A 24532-nucleotide genomic window follows, 5' to 3' on the forward strand; every position below is an offset into this window, starting at 1 on the left:
AACCTTAGAACACATAAATGCATGATTGAATCACTATGATTTTTTTTTAAAACATTAGGACACATATATGCGTGATTGAATCACTATGAGTTTTTTTTTGAGAACGTAAGAACACATATATGCATGATTGAATCGTTGTTAATTTTTTGTTGACAGCATTAGAACAAATATATACATGATTGAATCACTATAAATGTTTTTTGACAACCTTAGAACACATAATGGCAAGATTGAATCACTATGAAATTTTTTGGACAGCCTTAGAACTCATATATGCATGATTGAATCGGTGTGAATTTTTTTTGACAACCTTAAAATACATATATGCATGATTGAATCACTATGAAATTTTTTGACAAACATAGAGCACATATATGCATGATTGAATCACTATGAAATTTTTTTGACAACCTTATAAAACATATATGCATGATTGAAACACTATGAAATTTTTTGACAACCTTAGAACACCTATATGCATGATTGAATCACTATGAAAATTTTTTGGCAACCTTATAAAACATATATACATGATTGAATCATTCTGAATTTTTTTTCATAGCCTTATAACACATATATGCATGATTGAATCACTCTGCATTTTTTTTGATAGCCTTAGAACGCATATATGTAAGATTAAATCACTATAAATTTTTTGACAGCCTTAGAACACATATATGCATGATTGAATCACTATCATATTTTTTTGACGATGTTAGAACACATTCGTGCATGATTAATTATGACAATGTTACAACACATACATACATGATAGAATCCCTATAAAATTATTTTGACAACTTTAAAACAGATATATGAAAGATTAAATCAGTACAAAATTTTTTGGACAGCCTTAGAACACATATATGTATGACTGATTCACTATAAAAAAATTTGGACAGACTTAAAAGACATAAATGCATGATTGAATCACTGTGAAATTTTTTTAACAACGTTAGAACACATATTTGCATGATTGAACCACTATGAAATTTTTTTGAAAACCTTATAACACATATATGCACGATTGAATCACTATAAAAATTTTTTGACAACCTTAAAACACATATATGCAGGATTGAATCACTATAAAAATTTTGACAGCCTTAGAACACATATATGCATGATTGAATCACTGTGATTTTTTTTTGACTGCCTTAGAACCCATATATGCAAGATTGAATCAAATTGATTTTTTTTTGACAATGTTAGAAAACATATACGCGTGATTGAATCATTGTAAAAAAAATTTGACAGCCTTAGAACACATATATGCATGATTGAATCTCAATGAATTTTTTTTTACAACTTTAGAACACATATATGCAAGATTGAATCACTATGAATTTTTTTTACAGCTTTAGAACACATATCTGCATGATTGAATCACTATAATTTTTTTTTCAAAATGTTAGAACAATTATAAGCATGATTGAATCACTATTAATTTTTTTTTACTGCCTTAGAACACATATATGCATGATTGAATCACTACGATTTTTTTTTTACAGCATTACAACACATATATTCATGGTTCAATCACTATGAAATTTTTTGATAGCCTTAGAACACATATATGCAAGTTTGAATCACTATGAATTTTTTTTATAGCATTAGAACACATATATACATGATTGACTCCCTATAATTTTTTCTAACAAACTTAGAACACATATATGCAAGATTAAATCACTACAAAATTTTTTGGACAGCCTTAGAACACATATACGCATTGTTCAATCACAATGACATTTTTTGACAACCATAGAGCAAATATATTCATGAATGAATCACTATAAAATTTTTTTGACAACCTTAGAACACATATATGCATGATTGAATCACTACAATTTTTTTTTGATAGCCATAGAATACATATATGCATGATTGAATAAATATGATCTTTTTTTTTACAACCTTAGAACACATATATATGTGATTGAATCACTTTGAAATTTTTTTGACAACGTTGGAACACATATATCCATGATTGAATCACTATATAAAAATTTTTACAAGGTTAGAGCTCTTATATGTGTGATTGAATCACTATAAATCTTTTTTGATAGGTTTAGAACACATATATGCATGATTGAACTGCTATAAATTTTTTTGACAACTTTAGAAGACATATATGCATAATTGAATCACTATAAATTTTGTTTGACAATCTTAGAACACATATATGCAAGATTGAACCACTATGAAATTTTTTACACATCTTTAGAACACATATATGCATGATTGAATCACTGTGAAATTTTTTTGACAGCGTTAGAACACATATATGCATGATTGAATCACAATAATTTTTTTTTGATAGCCTTAGAACACATATATGCATGATTTAATCTATATAACAATTTTTTATAGCCTTAGAACACATGCACATATATATATATATATATATGATTGAATCACTATGAAATTTTTTTCACAATGTTAGAATCCATATATCCAGGATTGAGTCACTATGAAAATTTTTTGACAACCTTGGAACACAAACGTGCCTGATTGAATCACTATGAATTTTTTTTTACAGCCTTAGAACACATATATGCATGATTGAATCACTATAAATTTTTTTTACAGCATTAGAACACATATATACGTGATTCACAATCTAATTTTTTTTTGACAACCATAGAACACATATATCCAAGATTAAATGACTACAATTTTTTTTTGGACAGGCTTAGAACACATATATGCATGGTTCAATCACTATGAAATTTTTTGACAGCCTTAGAACACAAATACGCATGATTGAATCACTATAAATTTTTTTTGACAACCTTAAAACACATATGTGCATGATTGAATCACTATGAAACTTTTTTGACTGCCTTAGAACACATATATGCAAGATTGAGTCACTATGAATTTTTTTACAGCATCAGAACACATATATACATGATTCACAAAATAATTTTTTTTGGACAACCTTAGAACACATATATGCAAGATTGAATTAGTACAAAAATTTTTGGATAGCCTTAGAACACATATATGCGTGGTTCAATCACTATGAAAACTTTTACAGCATTCGAACACATATATGCATGATTGAATTACTATGAAATTTTGTTGACAACCCTAGAACATGTATATGTATGATTGAATCTCTATGAAATTTCTTTGAGAGTTTTAGAACACAGATATGAATGATTGAATCACTTTGAAATTTCTTTGACAACGTTAGAAGACATATATGCTTGATTGAACCACTATGGAATTTTTTTGACAGCCTTATAACACATATATGCATGCTTGAACCACTATGAATTTTTTTTGACACCTTAGAACACATATATGCATGATTGAGTCACTATGAAATTTTTTTGACTGCCTTAGAGCACATAAATGCATAATTGAATCACTGTGATTTTTTTTGACAGCCTTAGAACACATATATGCTTGATTGAATCACTATGAATTTTTTTCTACAGCCTTAGAACACATAAATGAATGATTAATGACTTTCAAATTTTTTTGACAGCCTTAGAACACATAAATGAAAGATTGAGTCACTGTGAATTTGTTTTGACAGCCTTAGAACACATATATGCCTGTTTAAATCACTATGAATTTTTCAGACATCCTTAGAACACATATATGCATGATTGAATCACTATGAAATTATTTTGACTTCCTTAGAACACAAATATGCATGATTGAATCACTATGAATTTTTTTTATAGCATTAGAACACATATGGACATGATTCACAATATAAATTGTTTTTGACAACCTTAGAACACATATATGCAAGATTGAATCACTACAAAATTTTTTGGACAGCCTTAGAACACATATATGCGTGGTTCAATCACTATGAAATTTTTTGACAGCCTTAGAACACTTATATACATTATTGAATCACTATGAAATTTTTTTGACAACCCTAGAACATGTATATGCATAATTGAATCTCTATGAAATTTCTTGGACAATTTTTGAACACATATATTTATGATTAAATCACTATGAAATTTCTTTGACAGCGTTAGGAAACATATATGCATGATTAAACCACTATCAAATTTTTTGGACAGCCTTATAACACATATATGCATGATTGAACCACTATGAAATTTTTTTGACACATATATGCATGATTGAGTCACTATGAAAATTTTTTGACTGCCTTAGAACACATAAATGCATGATTGAATCACTATGATTTTTTTTGGAAGCCTTAGAACACATAAATGCTTGATTGAATCACTATGATTTTTTTTTGACAGCTTTAGAACACATAAATGAATGATTGAATCACTTTCAAATTTTTTTGAGAGACTTAGAACACGAAAATGGAAGATTGAGTCTCTGTGATTTTTTTTTTATAGCCTTAGAACACATATATGCATGTTTGAATCACTATGAATTTTTTTAGACAGCCTTAGAACACATATATGCGTGATTGAATCACTATAAAACTTTTTTGACAATGTTAAAAGACATATATGCAAGATTGAGTCATTGTGAATTTTTTTTGACAACCTTAGAACACATATATGCAAGATGGAATCACTTTGAAATTTTTTTGACGACCTTAGAACACAGCTATACATTATTGAATCACTACAATTTTTTTTTGACAGCATTAGAACACAAATGTACATGATTGAATCCCAATAAATTTTTTTAACATTCTTAGAACACATATATGCAAGATTGAATCCCCATACTTTTGTTTAACAACCTTAGACACATATATGCAAGATTGAATCACTACTAAATGTTTTGGACATCGTTAGAACACATATATGCAAGATTGAATCACTACTAAATGTTTTGGACATCCTTAGAACACATTTGCATGATTGAATCACTATGAATTTTTTTTTAGAGCACAGAACATATACATGCATGATTGAAGTACTATGAAATTTTTAGATAGCCTTAGAATACATATATGAATGATGGAATCACTATAAAAAATTTTTGGCATCCTTAGAACACATATATGGATGATTGAATCACTATGATTTTTTTGACAACCTTATAACATATATATGCACAAATTAATCACTATACAATTTTTTTGACAACCATAAAATACATATCTGCACGACTGAATCACTATGAATTTTTTTTATAGCCTTAGAACACATATATGCCTGATTGAATCACTATTAAATTTTTTTAACAGCCTTATAACACATATATGCATGATTGAATCACTATGAAATTTTTTTGACTGCCTTAGAACACATATATGCATTATTGAATCACTACGATTTTTTTTTACAGCATTAGAATCCAAATATACATGATTCACAATATAAATTTTTTTTAACAACCTTAGAACATTTATATGCAAGATTGAATCAATAGAAAATTTTTTGGACAGCCTTAGAACACATATATGCATGGTTCAATCACTATGAATTTTTTTGACAGCCTTAGAACACGCATATGCATTATTAAATCACTATGAATTTTTTTTGATAACCTTAGAACACATACGTGTATGACTGAATAACTATGATTTTTTTTTTACTGCCTTAGAACACATATATGCATGATTGAATCACTATGAATTTTTTTTACAGCATTAGAACACATATATACATGATTCACAATATAAATTTTTTTGGACAACCTTAGAACACATATTTGCAAGATTGAATCACTATAAAAGTTTTTGGACAGCCTTAGAACACATATATGTGTGGTTCAATCACTATGAAATTTTTTGACCGCCTAAGAACACATATATGCATGATTGAATCACTTTGAAATTTTTTTTACAACCCTAGAACACGTATATGCATGATTAAATCTCTATGAAATTTCTTGGACAGTTTTAGAACACATATATGCATGATTCAATCATGATGAAACTTCTTTGACAGCCTTAGAACACATATATGCATGATTGAACCACTATGATTTTTTTTGACAGCCTTATAATACATATATGCATGATTGAACCACTATGAAATTTTTTTGACACTTTAGAACACATATATGAATGATTGAGTCACTATAAATTTTTTTTGACAGCCTTAGAACACATAAATGCGTGATTGAATCACTATGATTTTTTTTAAAGCCTTAGAACACATAAATGCTTGATTGAATCACTATGATTTTTTTTTTACAACCTTAGAACACATAAATGAATGATTGAATCACTTTCAAATTTTTTTGAGAGCCTTCGAACACATAAATGCAAGATTGAGTCTCTGTGAATTTTTTTTGACAGCCTTAGAACATATATATGCATGTTAGAATCACTATGATTTTTTTTAGACAGCCTTAGAACACATATATGCATGATTGAATCAGTATAAAACTTTTTGACAATGTTAGAACACATATCTGCAAGATTGAGTCACTGTGAAATTTTTTTGACAACCTTAGAACACATATGTGCAAGATGGAATCACTTTCAGATTTTTATGACGACCTTTGAACACAGCTATACTTGATTGAATCACTACAAATTTTTTTTTAAAGCATTAGAACACATATATACATGATTGAATCCCTATAATTTTTTTGAACATTCTTAGAACACTTATATGCAAGATTCAATCCCCATAATTTTGTTTAACAACCTTAGAACACTTATATGCAAGATTGAATCACTACTAAATGTTTTGGACATCCTTAGAACATATATGCATGATTGAATCACTATGAATTTTTTTTTACTGCATAGAATATATACATGCCTGATTGAAGCACTATGAAATTTTTAGATAGCCTTAGAACTCATATATGGATGATTGAATCACTATAAAAAAAATTTGGCGTCCTTAGAACACATATATGCATGATTGAATCACTATGAAATTTTTTTGGCGGCCTTAGAACACATATATGCATGATTGAATCACTACGATTTTTTTTTACAGCATTAGAATCCATATATAAATGATTCACAATATAATTTTTTTTAACAACCTTAGAACATTTATATGCAAGATTTAATCAATACAAATTTTTTTGGACAGCCTTAGAACACATATATGCATGGTTCAATCACTATGAAATTTTTTGACAGCCTTAGAACACGCATATGCATTATTGAATCACTATGATTTTTTTTTGGCAACCTTAGAACAAATACGTGCATGACTGAATCACTATAATTTTTTTTACTGCCTTAGAATACATATATGCATGATTGAATCACTATGATTTTTTTTACAGCATTAGAATACATATATACATGATTCACAATATAATTTTTTTTGGACAACCTTAGAACATATATATGCAAGATTGAATCACTACAATTTTTTTTGGACTGTCTTTTAACACATATATGCGTGGTTCAATCACTATGAAATTTTTTGACAGGCTAAGAACACATATATGCATGATTGAATCACTTTGAAATTTTTTTGACAACCCTAGAACACGTATATGCATGATTGAATCTCTATGAAATTTCTTGGACAGTTTCAGAACACATATATGCATGATTGAATCACTATGAAATTTCTTTGACAGCCTTAGAACACATATATGCATGATTGAACCACTATGATTTTTTTTTGACAGCCTTATAAGACATATATGCATGATTGAACCACTATGATTTTTTTTTATACTTTAGAACACTTATATGCATGATTGAGTCACTATGAATTTTTTTTTGACAGCCTTAGAACACATAAATGCGTGATTGAATCACTATGTTTTTTTTTGAAAGCCTTAGAACACATTAATGCTTGATTGAATCACTAGGATTTTTTTTTACAACCTTAGAACACATAAATGAATGATTGAATCACTTTCAAATTCTTTTGAGAGCCTTAGAACACATAAATGCAAGATTGAGTCTCTATGAATTTTTTTTGACAGCCTTAGAACATGTATATGCATGTTTGAATCACTATGATTTTTTTTAGACAGCCTTAGAACACATATACGCATGATTAAATCACTATAAAACTTTTTGACAATGTTAGAAGACATATATGCAAGATTGAGTCACTGTGAAATTTTTTTGACAACCTTAGAACACATATTTGCAATATGGAATCACTTTGAATTTTTTTTGACGACCTTTGAACACAACTATACTTGATTGAATCACGACAAATTTTTTTTATAGCATTATAACACATATATACATGATTGAATCCCTATAATTTTTTTTAACATTCTTAGAACACATATATGCAAGATTGAATCCCCATAATTTTGTTGAACAACCTTAGAACACATATATGCAAGATTGAATCACTACTAAATGTTTTGGACATCCTTAGAACATATATATGCTTGATTGAATCACTATGAAATTTTTTTGACTCCATAGAATATATACACGCATGATTGAAGTACTATGAAATTTTTAGATAGCCTTAGAACACATATATGGATGATTGAATCACTATAAAAAAAATTTGGCATCCTTAGAACACATATATGCATGATTGAATCACTATGAAATTTTTTGACAACCTTATAACATATATATGCACGATTTAATCAATATAATTTTTTTTTAACAACCTTAAAACACATATCTGCACGATTGAATCACTATGAAATTTTTTTGACTGCCTTAAAACACATATATGGCTGATTAAATCACCATTAAATTTTTTTAACAGACTTATAACACATATATGCATGATTGAATCACGATGAATTTTTTTTATTGCCTTAGAACACATATATGCATGATTAAATCGCTATGAATTTTTTTATACATTAGAATACATAAATACATGATTCACAATATAAATTTTTTTTAACAACCTTAGAACAATTATATACACGATTAAATCGATACACACATTTTTGGAAAGCCTTATGAAATCTTTTGAGAGCCTTTGAACACATATATGCATGGTTCAATCATTATGAAATTTAATAAACACATATATGCATGGTTCAATCATTATGAAAATTTTTGACAGCCTTTGAATACACATATGCAGTATTGAATCACTATGAATTTTTTTTTACAACCTTAGAACACATACGTGCATGACCGAATCACTATGAAATTTTTTTGACTGGCTTTGAACACATATATGCATGATTGAATCACTTTCAAAATTTTTTAACAGCCTTAGAACAGATATATACATGATTGAATCACTATAAGTTTTTTTTGACAGTCACTATGAAATTTTTTGGACAGCCTTAGAAGACATATATGTAAGATTGAATCACTTTGAAATTTTTTGGACAGCACTAGAACACATATATGCATTATTAAATTACTACGAAATTTTTTTAACGGCCTTAGACCATATATATGCATGATTGAATCACTATGAATTTTTTGTGACAATGTTAGAATACATATATTCATGATTGAGTCACTCTCAAATTTTATTGACAATCATAGAACACATATATGCGTCATTGAATCACTATGAATCTTTTTCGACAGCCTTAGAACACATATATGCATGATTGAATCACTATGATTTTTTTTTTGACAACATTAGTACACATATTCGCATGACTGAATCACTATGAAATTTTTTTGACAGCCTTAGAACACATATGCATGATTGAATCACTATGGAATTTTTTTTTACACCCTTAGAACACATATATGCATGTTTGAATCACTATGATTTTTTTTAGATAGCCTTAGAACACATATATGCGTAATTGAATCACTGTAAAACTTTTTTGACAATGTTAAAAGATATATATGCAAAATTGAGTCACTGAATTTTTTTTTAACAACCCTAGAACACATATGTGCAAGATGGAATCACTTTGAATATTTTTTGACGACCTTAGAACACAGCTATACATGATTGAATCAATACAAATTTTTTTTACAGCATTAGAACACATATATACATGTTTGAATCCCTATAATTTTTTTTAACATTCTTAGAACACATATATGCAAGATTGAATCCCCATAATTTTGTTGAACAACCTTAGAACACATATATGCAAGATTGAATCACTACTAAATGTTTTGGACATCCTTAGAACACATATATGAATGATTGAATCACTATGAAATTTTTTTGACAGCATAGAACATATACATGCATGATTGAAGCACTATGAAATTTCTAGATAGCCTTAGAACACATATATAAATGATTGAATCACTATAAATTTTTTTTGGCATCATTAGAACACATATATGCATGATTGAATCACTATGAATTTTTTAGACAACCTTATAACATATATATGCACCATTTAATCACTATAATTTTTTTTTGACAACCTTAAAACACATATCTGCACGACTGAATCACTATGAAATTTTTTTGACAGCCTTAGAACACATATATGCTTGATTGAATCACTATTAAGTTTTTTTAACACCCGTATAACACATATATGCATGATTGAATCACTATGAAATTTTTTTGACTACCTTACAACATATATATGCATGATTGAATCACTACGAATTTTTTTTTACAGCAGTAGAATTCATATATACATGATTCACAATATAATTTTTTTTTAACAACCTTAGAACATTTATATGCAAGATTGAATCAATATAAATTTTTTTGGACAGCCTTAGAACACATATATGCATGGTTCAATCACTATGAAATTTTTTGACAGCCTTAGAACATGCATATGCATTAGTGAATCACTATGAATTTTTTTTGACAACCTTAGAACACATACGTGCATGACTGAATCACTATGAATTTTTTTTACTAGCTTAGAACACATATATGCATGACTGAATGACTTTGAAATTTTTTTTACAGCCTTAGAACAGATATATACGTGATTGAATCACTATCAGTTTTTTTTACAGTAGTAGAACACTTATATACATGATTGAATCACTATGAAATTTTTTGGACAGCGTTAGAAGACATATATGCAAGATTGAATCACTTTAAAATTTTTTGGACAGCAGTAGAACACATATATGCATTATTAAATTACTATGAAATTTTTTTAATAGCCTTAGAATACATATATGCATGATTGAATCACTAGGATTATTTTGTTACAATGTTAGAACACATATATGCATGATTGAGTCACTTTCAAATTTTATTGACAATCTTAGAACACATATATGCATCATTGAATCACTAGGAATTTTTTTCGACAGCCTTAGAACGCATATATGCATGATTGAATCACTATGATTTTTTTTTGACAACCTTAGTACAGATATTCGCATGATTGAATCACTATGAATTTTTTTTCACAGCCTTAGAACACAGATGCATGATTGAATCACTATGGAATTTTTTTGAGAGCTTTAGAACACATATATGCATGATTGAATCATTATGATTTTTTTTTTACTCCCTTAGAACACATAAGGATGATTGAATCACTATGAATTTTTTTTGACAGCTTTAGAACACATATATGCATGATTGAATCACTATGAATTTTTTTGACAACTTTAGAACACATATATGCATGATTGAATCACTATAAAAAAAAAATTGATAGTCGTAGAACACAAAGATAGATGATTGAATCACTATAATTTTTTTTGACAATGTTAGAACACTTATATGCATGATTGAATCACTATGAAATTTTTTGACAGCTTTAGAATACGTATATGCATGATTGAATCACTATGAAATTTTTTTAACAGTCTTAGAACACATATATTCATGATTGAATCACTATGATTTTTTTTGTTTGCAGCCTTAGAACACACATATGTATGATTGAATCACTACGAAATTTTTTAGAGAGCTTTAGAACACATATATGCATGATTGGATCACTATGAAATTTTTTTGACAACCTTAGAAGATTGAATCACTATGAAATTTTTTTGACCCCCTTAGACTACAAATATGCAAGATTGAAACAGTATGAAATTTTTTTGATAGCTTTAGAACATATATATGCATGTCTGAATCACTATGATTTTTTTTTACCACGTTAGAACGCTTATCTGCATGATTGAATCACTATGAATTTTTTTTACAACTTTAGAATACATATATGCATTATTGAATCACTATAAATTTTTTTCTAAAATGTTAGAACACTTATATGAATGATTGAATCACTATGAAATTTTTTTGACTCACTTAGAACACATATATTCATGATTGAATAACTATGTATTTTTTTTACAACATTAGAACACATATATACATGATTGACTCCCTATAATTTTTTTTTTGACAACCTTAGAACATATATATGCAAGATTGAATCACTACAAAATTTTTTGGACAGCCTTAGAACAAATATATGCATGGTTCAATCACTATGAAATTTTTTGATTGCTTTAGAACACATATATATATGCTTGGCTCCATATAATTTTTTTCTAACGACCTTAGAACACACATATAATCCAGATTGAATCACTATAAAAAATTTTGGACAGCCTTAAAACACATATATGCATTGTTCAATCTCTATGACATTTTTTGACAACCTTAGAACAAATATATGCATGATTGAATCACTAAGAAATTTTTCTGACAACCATATAACACATATATGCATGATTGAATCACTATTATTTTTTTTTTACTGCCTTAGAACACATATATGCGTGATTGAATCACTATGAATTTTTTTTGATATCTTTAGAACACATATATGCATGATTGAATCACTATGTATTTTTTTGATAGCCTTAGAACACACACACACACATATATGCATGATTGAATCAATATAACATTTTTTGACAGCCTTAGAACACACACACACACATATATATACATATATATATATATATGATTGAATCACTATGATTTTTTTTTCATAATGTTACCACCCATATATGCAAGATTGAGTCACTATGAATTTTTTTTCACAACCTTGGAACACATATGTTCATGATTGAATCACTATGAATTTTTTTTACTGCCTTAGAACACATATATGCATGATTGAATCACTATGAATTTTTTTTATAGCATTAGAACACATATATACATGATTCACAATATAATTTTTTTTTGACAACCTTAGAACACATATATGCAAGATTGAATCAATACAAAATTTTTTGGACTGGCTTAGAACACATGTATGCATGGTTCAAAAACTATGAAATTTTTTGACAGCCTTAGAACACGCATATGCATGATTGAATCACTATGTAATTTTTTTGACAACCTTAGAACACATACGTGCATGATTGAATCACTATGAAAGTTTTTTGACTGCCTTAGAACACATATATGCATGATTGAATCACTATGAATTTTTTTACAGCATTAGAACACATATATACATGATTCACAATATAATTTTTTTTTGACAATTTTAGAACACATATATGCAAGATTGAATCACTACAATTTTTTTTGGACAGCCTTAGAACATATATATGCGTGGTTCAATCACTATCAAATTTTTTTACAGCTTTAGAACACATATATGCATGATTGAATTAGTTTGAAATTTTTTTGAAAACCCTAGAACACGTATATGCATGATTGAATCTCTATGAAATTTCTTTGATAGGTTTAGAACACATATTTGCATGATTGAATCACTATGAAATTTCTTTGATAGCCTTAGAACACATATATGCATGATTGAACCACTACGAAATTTTTTTGACAGCCTTATAACACATATATGCTTGATTGAACCACTATGAAATTTTTTTGACACCTTAGAACACATATATGCCTGATTGAGTCACTATGATTTTTTTTGATAGCCTTAGTACACATAAATGCGTGATTGAATCACTTTGATTTTTTTTGGCAACCTTAGAACACATAAATGCTTGATTGAATCACTATGAATTTTTTTTTTACAAACTCAGAACACATAAATGAATGATTGAATCACTTTCAAATTTTTTTGAGAGCCTTAGAACACATAAATGCAAGATTGAGTCTCTGTGAATTTTTTTTGACGGCCTTAGAACATATATATGCATGTTTGAATCACTATGAATTTTTTTAGACAGCCTTAGAACACATATATGCATGATTGAATCACTATAAAACTTTTTGACAATGTTAGAAGACATATATGCAAGATTGAGTCACTGTGGATTTTTTTTGACAATCTTAGAACACATTTGTGCAAGATGGCATCACTTTGAATTTTTTTTTATGACCATAGAACACAGCTATACATGATTGAATCACTACAATTTTTTTTTATAGCATTAGAACATATATATACATGATTGAATCCCTATAATTTTTTTTAACATTCTTAGAACACATATATACAAGATTGAATCCCCATAATTTTGTTTAACAATTTTAGAATACATATATGCAAGATTGAATCACTGCTAAATGTTTTGGACATCCTTAGAACACATATATGCATGATTGAATCACTATGAAATTTTTTTGACTGCATAGAAGATATACATGCATGATTGAAGCACTATGAAATTTTTACATAGCCTTAGCACACATATATGGATTTTTGAATCACTATAAAAAAAATTTGGCATCCTTAGAACACATATATGCATGATTGAATCACTATGAAATTGTTTGACAACCTTATAACAAATATATGCACAATTTAATCACTTTAATTTTTTTTTGACAACCTTAAAACACATATCTGCACGATTGAATCACAATTAAATTTTTTTGACTGCCTTAAAACACATATATGCCTGATTAAATCACTATTAAATTTTTTTAACAGCCTTATAACACATATATGCATCATTGAATCACTATGAAATTTTTTTGATTGCCTTAGAACACATATATGCATGATTGAATCACTATGAGTTTTTTTTTACAGCATTAGAATACATATATACATGATTCACAATGTAATTTTTTTTTAACAACCTTAGAACACTTATATGCAAGATTGAATCGATAAAAAAAAATTTGGACAGCCTTAGAACACATATATGCATGGTTCAATCACTATGAAATTTTTTGACAGCCTTTGAAGACACATATGCATTATTGAATCACTATGAATTTTTTTTGACAAACTTAGAACACATACGTGCATGATTGAATCACTATGAAATTTTTTTTACTGCTTTTGAACACATATATGCAGAATTGAATCACTTTGACATTTTTTTAACAGCCATAGAATAGATATATACGTGATTGAATCACTATAAGTTTTTTTTTACAGTAGTAGAACACATATATACATTATTAATTCACTATGAAATTTTTTGGACAACCTTAGAAGACATATATGTAAGATTAAATCACTTTGAAATTTTTTGGACAGCACTAGAACACATATATGCATTATTAAATTACTACGAAATTTTTTTAACAGCCTTAGACCATATATACGCTTGATTGAATCACTATGAATTTTTTGTGGCAATGTTAGAACACATATATGCATGATTGAGTCACTCTCAAATTTTATTGACTATCTTAGAACACATATATGGGAGATTGAGTCACTATGAATTTTTTTTGATAGCCTTAGAACGCATATATGCATGATTGAATCACTATAAAAATTTTTTTAACAACCTTAGTACACATATTCGCATGATTGAATCACTATGAAATTTTTTTTAACAGCCTTAGAACACATATGCATGATTGAATCACTATGGAATTTTTTTGACAGCGTTAGAACACATATATGCATGATTGACTCACCATGAATTTTTTTTGACTCCCTTAGAACACATATCAGCATGATTAAATCACTATGACTTTTTTTTTGACAGCTTTAGAACACATATATGCATGATTGAATCACTATGAATTTTTTTTTAGAACGTTAGAACACATATATGCATGATTCAATCACTATAAAAAAACTTTTGACAGTCGTAGAACACATAGATAGATGATTGAATCACAAGAATTTTTTTTTGACAATGTTAGAACACTTATATGCATGATTGAATCACTATGAATTTTTTTGACAGCTTTAAAATACATATATGCATGATTGAATCACTATGATTTTTTTTTTACAGTCTTAGAACACATATATGCATGATTGAATCACTATGATTTTTTTGTTTATAGCCTTAGAACACACATATGCATGATCGAATCACTATGAAATTTTTTTTACAGCCTTAGAAGATTGAATCACTATGAAATTTTTTTGACCCCATTAGACCACAAATTTGCAAGATTGAAAGACAATGAAATTTTTTTGACAGCTTTAGAACATGTATATGCATGACTGAGTCACTATGAATTTTTTTTTACCACGTTAGAACACATATATGCATGATTGAATTACTATGATTTTTTTTTACAGCTTTAGAACACATATATGCATGATTGAATCACTATAATTTTTTTATGAAAATCTTAGAACAGTTATATGGATGATTGAATCACTATGAAACATTTTTTACTGACTTAAAACATATATATTCATGATCTAATCACCATGATTTTTTTTTAAGGCATTATAACACATATATACATGATTGACTCCCAATAAATTTTTTTTTGACAACCTTAGAACACATATATGCAAGATTGAATCACTACAAAATTTTTTGGACAGCCTTAGAACAAATATATGCATGGTTTAATCACTATGAATTTTTTTGACAGCCTTAGAACACATATACGCATGATTGAATCACTGTGAATTTTTTTTACAGCATTAGAACACATATATACATCATTGACTCCCCATAATTTTTTTCTAACAACCTTAGAACACACATATAATGCAGATTGAATAACTTCAAAATTTTTTGGACAGCCTTAAAACACATATATGCATTGTTCAATCTCTACGACATTTTTTGACAACCTTAGAACAAATATATGCATGATTGAATCACTATGAAATTTTTCTGACGACCATAGAACACATATATGCATGATTGAATCACTATGAATTTTTTTTTATAGCCTTAGAACACATATATGCATGATTGATGAAATACAATTTTTTTTTTACAACCTTAGAACATATATATACATGATTGAATCACTATGAATTTTTTTTTACTGCTTTAGAACATATATATGCATGATTAAACTGCTATAAAAAAATTTTGACAGTTTTAGAACACATATATGCATGATTGAATCACTGTGAATTTTTTTTTACATTATTAGAAAACATATATGCATGATTGAATCCCTATGAAATTTTTTTGATAGCCTTAGAACACATATATGAATGATCGAATCAAAATAACATTTTTTTGACAGCCTTAGAACACATGTATATATGATTGAATCACTATGAATTTTTTTTCACAATGTTAGAATCTATATATGCAAGATTCAGTCACTAAGAAATTTTTTTGACAACCTTGGACCACATACGTGGATGATTCAATCACTATGAAATTTTTTTGACTGCCTTAGAATGCATATATGGCTGATTGAATCACTATGATTTTTTTTTTACTTCATTAGAACACATATATACATGATTCACAATATAAATTTTTTTGACAACCTTAGAACACATATATGCAAGATTGAATCACTACAAAATTTTTTGGAATGCCTTAGAACACATATATGCATGGTTCAATCACTATGAATTTTTTTGACAGCCTTAGAACACACATATGCATGATTGAATCACTATGAAATTTTTTTGACAACCATAGAACACATACGTGCATGATTGAATCACAATGAAATTTTTTTTACTGGCTTTGAACACATATATCCATGATTGAATCACTATAATGTTTTTTTTACGGCATTAGAACACATATATACGTGATTGACAATATAATTTTTTTTTGACAACCTTAGAACAAATAAATGCAAGATTGAATCACTATAAAATTTTTTGGACAGCCTTAGAACACATATATGCATGGTTCAGTCACTATGAAATTTTTTGACAGCCTTAGAACAGATATATGCTTGATTGAATCACAATAAAGCTTTTTTGACTACCCTAGCACACATATATGCATGATTGAATCACTATGAAATTTCTTTCACAGTTTTTGAACACATATATGCATGGTTGAATCACTATGAAATTTCTTTGACTGCCTCAGAACAGATATATGCATGATTGAACCACTATGGATTTTTTTTGGCATCCTTGTAACACATATATGCTTGATTGAACGACTATGAAATTTTTTTGACACCTTACAACACATATATGCATGATTGAGTCACTATTAAATTTTTTTGACAGCTTTAGAACACATAAATGCATGATTGAATCACTATGATTTTTTTTGACAGCCTTAGAACACATATATGCATGATTGAATCACTATGAATTTTTTTTGACAGCCTTAGAACACATAAATGCATGATTGAATCACTCTAATTTTTTTTTGAGAGCCTTAGAACACATAAATGCAAGATTGAGTCTCTGGGATTTTTTTTTGACAGCCTTAGACCACATATATACATATTTGAATCACTATGAAATTTTTTAGACAGCCTTAGAACACATATATGCATGATTGAATCACTATAAAACTTTTTTGACATTGTTAGAAGACATATATTCAAGATTGAGTCACTGTGAAATTTTTTGACAGCCTTAGAACGTATATGTGCATGATGGAATCACTTTAAGATTTTTTTGACGACCTTACACAGAGCTATATATGATTGAATCACTACAATTTTCTTTTGACAACATTAGAACACATATATGCATGGTTGAATCCCTATAATTTTTTTTAACATTCTTAGAACACATATATGAAAGATTGAATCCTTATAATTTTTTTCACAGCATAGAACATATACATGCATGACTGAAGCACTATGAAATTTTTAGATAGCCTTAGAACACATCTATGCTTCATTGAATCACTATGATTTTTTTTTGACATCCTTAGAACACATATATGCATGATTGAATCACTATGAAATTTTTTGACAACCTTAAAACATATATATGCATGATTTAATCACTATAAAATTTTTAAGACAACCTTAAAACACCTATCTGCACGATTGAATCACTATACAAAAATTTTGACAGCCTTAGATCACATATATACCTGATTGAATCACTATTAAAATTTTTTGACAGCCTTATAACACATATATGCAAGATTGAATCACTATGAAATTTTTTTAATAGCCTTAGAACACATATATGCCCAATTGAATCACTATGATTTTTTTTTGGCAGCCTTAGAACAGATAAATGAATGATTGAATCATTATGAAAATTTTTTGACAGCCTTAGAACACAAATATGAGTGATTGAATCACTATAGATTTTTTTTGACAGCCTTAGGACACATAAATGCATGATTGAATCACTATGAATTTTTTATGACAGCCTTAGAACACATGTATGCCAGATTGACTTACTATGAAATTTTTTTGGCTGCCTTAGAACACATATATGCATGATTGAATCACTATGAATTTTTTTTGATAGCCTAAGAACAGATATATGCAAGATTGAATCACTATGAATTTTTTTTTAGAACATTAGAAGACATATTTGCATGATTGAATCACTTTGAAATTTTTTTAACAGCCTCAAAACACATATATACGTGATTGAATCACTATAAGTAGTAGAACACATATATACAAGATTGAATCACAATGAAATTTTTTGAACAACCTTAGAAGACATATATGCAAGATTGAATCACTTTGAAATTTTTTGGACAGCACTAGAACACATATATGATTATTAAATTACTATAATTTTTTTTTAACTGCCTTAGAACACAAATATGCAAGATTGAATCACTATGATTTTTTTGTGACAATGTTAGAACACATATATGCATGATTGAATCACTCTCAAATTTTATTAACAATCTTAGAACACATATATGCATCATTGAATCACTATGAAATTTTTTCGACAGCCTTAGAACACATATATAATGATTGAATCACTATGATTTTTTTTTGACTACCTTAGAACACATAATCGCTTGATTGAATCACTATGGAATTTTTTTGACAGCCTTAGAACACATATGCATAATTGAATCACTAGGGAATTTTTTTGACAACTTTAGAACACATATATGCATGATTGAATCACTATAAATTTTTTTTGACTCCCTCAGAACACATATAAGCATGATTGAATCACTATGAATTTTTTTTGACAGCTTTAGAACACATATATGCGTGATTGAATCACTATGAATTTTTTATGACAACGTTAGAACACATATATGCATGATTAAGTCACTCTCAAATTTTATTGACAACCTTAGAACGCATATATGCATCATTGAATCACTATGATATTTTTTTGGCAGCCTTAGAACACATATATGCATGATTGAATCACTATGATATGTTTTTTGACAACCTTAGAACAAATGTTCGCATGATTGAAACACCTTGAAATTTTTTTGACAGACTTAGAACACATATGCATGATTGAATCACTATTAATTTTTTTGACAACTTTAGAACACATATATGCATGCTTGAATCACTATGAATTTTTTTTGACTCCCTTAGAACACATATAAGCGTGATTGAATCACTATGAAATTTTTTTGACAGCTTTAAAACACATATATGCATGATTTAATCACTATGAAATTTTTTTGACAACTCTCAAACACATATATGCCTGATTGAATCACTATGAATTGTTTGGAACAACATTAGAACACATATATGCATGATTAAATAACTATGATTTTTTTTTACATCATTAGAACATATATAATCATGATTGAATCAATAGGACTTTTTTTGACAGCCTTAGAATACATGTATGGATGATTGAATCACAATGATTTTTTTTGGACACCCTTAGAACACATATATGTATGATTGAATCACTATAAAAAAAATTGACTACTTTAGAACACATATATGCAAGATTGAATCACTATAAATTTTTTTGACAACTTTAGAATACATATATGCATGATTGAATCGCTATGAATTGTTTTTGACAGCCTTAAAACACATATACATGATTGAATCTCTATAAAAAAATTTGACAGCATTAGAACAAATATATACATGAGTAAATCACTATAAATGTTTTTGACAGCTTTAGAACAGATATTTGCATAAATGAATCACTATGAAATTTTTTAGACCGCCTTAGAACACATATATGCATGATTGAATCACCATACCACTTTTTTTACAGTTTTAGAACACATATATGCATGATTGAATCACTTTGAATTTTTTTTGATAGCTTTAGAACACGTATATGCATGATTGAATCACTATAAAAATTTTTTGGTAGCTTTAGAACACATATATGCATGATTGTATCACTTTGAAATTTTTTTGTCTGCCTTAAATCAAATATATGGATGATTGAATCACTATGAATTTTTTTTGACAGCCTTAGAACCCTAATATGCCTGATTGAATTAATTTAATTTTTTTTTTACAACATTAGAACACATATATGCGTGGTTGAATCAAAGTGAATTTATTTGACAGCCTTAGAACACATATATGCATGATTGAATGTCTATAAATTTTTTTGACAGCTTTAGAACACATTAATGCGTGATTGAATTACTATAATATTTTTTACCACATTAGAACACATATATGCATGATTGAATCACTATGAATTTTTTTTACAGCTTTAGAACACATGTATGCATGATTGAATCACTATAATTTTTTTTTTGAAATGTTAGAACACTTATATGCATGATTGAATCACTATAATTTTTTTTTGACAGCTTTAGAACACATGTATACATGATTGAATCACTATGAATTTTTTTTTACAATTTTAAAACACATATATGCATGATTGTATCACTATAAAATTCTTTTGACAGCTTTTGAACACAAATATGCATGATTGAATCACTATAAAAAAAATTGACAGCTTTAAAACACATACATGCCTGATTGAATCATCATGAAATGTTTTGAATAGCATTACTACACATATATACATGATTAAATAACTATGAATATTTTTTTAGGCATTAGAACATATATAATCATGATTGAATCACTAGGATTTGTTTTTACTACCTTGGAACACATATATGGATGATTGAATCACTATGATTTTTTTTGACAGCCTTAGAACATATATATTCATGATTGAATCACTATGCATTTCTTTTTACAGCCTTAGAACACATATATGAATGCTTGAATCACTATAAAAAAAAGTTTGACAGATTTAGAACCCATATATGCATGGTTGAGTCACTACGAAAGTTTTTTTGGCAGCCTTAGAATAGATAATGGCATGATTGAATCACTATGAAATTTTTTTGACAGCCTTAGAACACAAATATGACTAATTGAATCACTATCAAATTTTTTGACAACCTTAGTACACATAAATGCTTGATTGAATCACTATAATTTTTTTACAACCTTAGAACACATGTATGCTGAATTGAATCACTATGAAATTTTTTTGGTAGCTTTAGAACGCATATATGCATGATTGTATCACTTTGAAATTTTTTTGGCTGCCTTAAATCAAATATATGGATGATTGAATCACTATGAATTTTTTTGACAGCCTTAGAACCCTAATATGCCTGATTGAATTAATTTAATTTTTTTTTTACAACGTTAGAACACATATATGCGTGATTGAATCACTGTGAATTTATTTGACAACCTTAGAACACATATATGCATGATTGAATGTCTATAAATTTTTTTGACAGCTTTAGAACACATTAATGCGTGATTGAATCACTATAATTTTTTTTACCACGTTAGAACACATATATGGATGATTGAATCACTATGACATTTTTTTGCAGCTTTAGAACACATGTATGCATGATTGAATCACTATAATTTTTTTTTGGAAATGTTAGAACACTTATATGCATGATTGAATCACTATGAAATTTTTTTGACAGCTTTAGAACACATGTATACATGATTGAATCACTATGATTTTTTTTTTTACAATTTTAAAACACATATATGCATGATTATATCACTATAAAATCCTTTTGACAGCTTTTGAACACAAATATGCATGATTGAATCACTATAAATAAAAATTGATAGCTTTAGAACACATACATGCCTGATTGAATCATTATGAAATGTTTTGAATAGCATTAGAACATATATATACATGATTAAATAACTATGAATTTTTTTTCAGGCATTAGAACATATATAATCATGATTGAATCACTAGGATTTTTTTTTACTACCTTGGAACACATATATGGATGATTGAATCACTATGATTTTTTTTGACAGCCTTAGAACATATATATGCATGATTGAATCACTATGCATTTCTTTTTACAGCCTTAGAACACATATATGAATGCTTGAATAACTATAAAAAAAAGTTTGACAGCTTTAGAACCCATATATGCATGGTTGAGTCACTACGAAAGTTTTTTGGCAGCCTTAGAATAGATAATGGCATGATTGAATCACTATGAAATTTTTTTGAGAGCCTTAGAACACAAATATGACTAATTGAATCACTATCAAATTTTTTGACAACCTTAGTACACATAAATGCTTGATTGAATCACTATAATTTTTTTATGACAGCCTTAGAAAACATGTATGCCGGATTGAATCACTATGAAATTTTTTTAACAGCCTCATAACACATATATACGTGATTTAATCACTATAAGTTTTTTTTTATAGTAGTAGAACACATATATACATGATTGAATCACAATAAAATTTTTTAGAGAACATTAGAAGACATATATACAAGATTGAGTCACTTTGAAATTTTTTGGACAGCACTAGAACACATATATGCATTATTAAATTACTATAGAATTTTTTTAACTGCCTTACAACCCAAATATGCATAATTGAATCACTATGATTTTTTTGTGACAACGTTAGAACACATATATGCATGACTGAGTCACTCTTAAATTTTATTGACAATCTTAGAACACATATATGCATCATTGAATCATTATAAAAAAAATTGACAGCCTTAGAACACATATATGCATGATTGAATCACTATGAAATCTTTTTTGACAACCTTAGAACACATAATCGCTTGATTGAATCACTATGAAATTTTTTTGACAGCCTTAGAACACATATGCATGATTGAATCACTATGGAATTTTTTTGACAGTTTAGAACACATATATGCATGATTGAATCACTAGGAAATTTTTTTGACTCCCTCAGAACACATATAAGCATGATTGAATCACTATGAATTTTTTTTGACAGCTTTAGAACACATATATGCATGATTGAATCACTATGAATTTTTTGTGACAATGTTAGAACACATATATGCATGATTGAGTCACTCAAATTTTATTGACAATCTAAGAACACATATATGCATCATTGAGTCACTATGATTTTTTTTCGATAGCCTTAGAACACATATATGCATTATTGAATCACTATGAAATTTTTTTTGACAACCTTAGAACACATATTCGCTTGATTGAATCACCTTGAATTTTTTTTGACAGCCTTAGAACACAAATGCATTATTGAATCACTATGGATTTTTTTTGACAGCTTTAGAACAAATATATGCATAATTGAATCACTATGAATTTTTTTTCATAGCATTAGAACACATATAAGAATGATTGAATCACTATGAATTTTTTTTCAAGGCTTGAAAACACATGTATGCTTGATTTAATCAGTTTGAATTTTTTTTTACAGCTCTAAAACACATATATGTCTGATTGAATCACAATGAAAATTGAATCACTATAAAAAAAATTTGACAGCTTTAGATCACATGTATGTCTGATTGAATCATTATGAAATGTTTT

This window comes from Nuphar pumila, chromosome 7, assembly GCF_984573655.1.
Source record: "Nuphar pumila chromosome 7, dmNupPumi1.hap1.1, whole genome shotgun sequence".
In the NCBI taxonomy this organism is placed as follows: Eukaryota; Viridiplantae; Streptophyta; class Magnoliopsida; order Nymphaeales; family Nymphaeaceae; genus Nuphar; species Nuphar pumila.